This window comes from Vombatus ursinus, unplaced genomic scaffold, assembly GCF_900497805.2.
Source record: "Vombatus ursinus unplaced genomic scaffold, bare-nosed wombat genome assembly UNPS02014863.1, whole genome shotgun sequence".
In the NCBI taxonomy this organism is placed as follows: Eukaryota; Metazoa; Chordata; class Mammalia; order Diprotodontia; family Vombatidae; genus Vombatus; species Vombatus ursinus.
Window position 1 is genome coordinate 31,992,410 of NW_020954641.1, and position 1,873 is coordinate 31,994,282.

The window sequence follows — 1,873 nt, forward strand, 5'->3', positions numbered from 1 at the left end:
TGTTCCTATTCAATAATAACCAGAGATCTACCACATCCAATTTCTCTAAAATTCTATTCAAGTTCTCAATTTGTCTTTTTTATCTTTTTATTTGTCTAGTTCTGAAAGCATACCTTGATGTCTCCAACTATTATGATTTCTGTATATTTCTCCATGTAATTCAATTAATTTTTCCATCAAATACTTAGATGTTATATAATGGAGGATATATGGTAAGTATTGATATTATTTCATTGTCTAGGATGCCTTTAAGCGTAAGGTAAGTTCATGACTTTTAACTATGCCTATTTTTATTATTGCCTTGTCTCAGATCATGATTGCTTTGCCTGTTTTTTCTAGTTCACCTAAATCATAATAAATTTTGCTCCAGCCCTTCATTTTTAACTCAGTGAATATTTATACTTCAAGTACCTTTATTGTAAACAACATATTTTTTGGATTGTTTTCTTTTTTAGGCAATTGGGGTTAAGTGACTTGACCAGGGTCACACAGCTAGTAAGTATCAAGTGTTCTTGTCTGAGGCCGGATTTGAACTCAGATCCCCCTGACTCCAGGGTCAGTGCTGTATCCACTGCACCACCTAGCTGCCCCAGGACTGTTTTCTAATCCATTTTACCATCCTTTTCTGTTTTGTGAGTCAAAACCATTCACCAAGAACTCCTCCTCTCATCTCACCTTATTAAGACATCTTCCCCCACTACCTTCTCCTTCACTCTGGTCTCAAATGGAGAGGTGGCCCTTCTCCATGCCTAGGCTAACCCTTCTACATGCACCAGTGACCCCACTCCTTCTATTTTCTCCAGAAAATGAAGTTTGTTCTTCCTGCGTCCACTCACTCTGTAGAGTCCTACGATTCAACTCTCCCTCTTAAACTCCTCTCTACTGTTTCTCTTCCCCTTTCTGTTTCCTTGCTTAATATATTACTAAGCCAAACATTTTGTATTAAGCCCTTCTTTATACACCACACAAGAATGAGGTTCATTGTAGTACCCGTTCTCCCCACCCCTTCCTTCATTAATGTACTTTAAAAAAAAATCTTTTCATATATTTTCTCTCTCACATCCTCTACTCAGCCACCAAAGTATCTTCCTAAAGCACAAGTCCAATCATAACACCTCCCTACTCAATATATGTCAGTGGCTTAAAATCCTAGGGTTGGCTTTTAAAGCCCTTCACAACCTAGCTCCTTCCTACCTCTTAAGTTTTTTTTAAACTTCACTATCTTCCATATACTCTGTGATCCACTGACACCAGCCTTCTTTCTGTTCCTCTTAAACAAAACTCCATTTCCTGATTCTGTGCCTTTTCACTGGCTGTCTACCATGCCTGGAATACTCTTCCTCAATATCTTTGCCTCCTGATTTTCCTGGCTACTTAAAAATCTCAACTCAAATTCTGCCTTCTTCAAGATCTTTCTTTATCATTCTCACTGTCTGTGTATTTTGTATGTATATAGTTGGTTTGTATGCTGTCTTTCCCCATTAGAATGTGATCTCCTTGAAAGCAGGAACTGTTTTTCCTTTACTTGTATTGCCAACACTTAGCACAGTACCTGGCACTAAGTGCTTAATAAATGTTTGTAGACTAATATTCCATTACATTTATGTACCACAATTTATTTGTTTAGCCATTTTCCAACTGATGAACATGTACTTTTTTTCTTTGCTCTTGCAAAAGGTGCTATTATAAATATTTTGGGGAGTATGGGCCATTTCTTTTTGTCTTTTGATCTTTCGTTTTCGATCCCCATGGGCCATATATCTAGCAGTAGGGTGGATTTTTTAAAACTCTCTCCCCAAAGGCACCCAACGAGGTCAAAGAAGTCTACTGAATTTTTCTCACTAGGCTTGCTTGGTTGAGTGGGTAGAGCATC